Here is a 383-nt window from a genome sequence, read left to right on the forward strand (position 1 = left end):
CCCTGAGAAGTCTAATCAAGTCAGCAAAAGTAGGCAGAAGAACATTTTCTAGTGATCAGAGTTGATGTCGTATAGCTAAGCTTTAATGCCAAATTTCTAAATTCTAATTTACCGTTTAGCGCGCATCCACGCTTTAGACGGTCACGTATTTCCCCCACTATCATCCATAATTAATCATTTACATCACCTGAACATACATCACTTAGGTTCTCTTTCATGTGTCATACTACTCGCTCTGTTTACTCATCATGTTATTAGCCTAAATAAATTATTTTCATTTATCGCCAAGTCATTGTCTGTGGATATTATTTCATGAGAGAAACAAGATCAATGTAAACAGGATAAACGGTACAGATTGTGAGATTGATTGAAGTGATGACATG

The sequence above is a fragment of the Plectropomus leopardus genome, chromosome 18, assembly GCF_026936395.1.
Source record: "Plectropomus leopardus strain MGB_pleo_1.0 chromosome 18, ASM2693639v1, whole genome shotgun sequence".
Classification (NCBI taxonomy): domain Eukaryota; kingdom Metazoa; phylum Chordata; class Actinopteri; order Perciformes; family Serranidae; genus Plectropomus; species Plectropomus leopardus.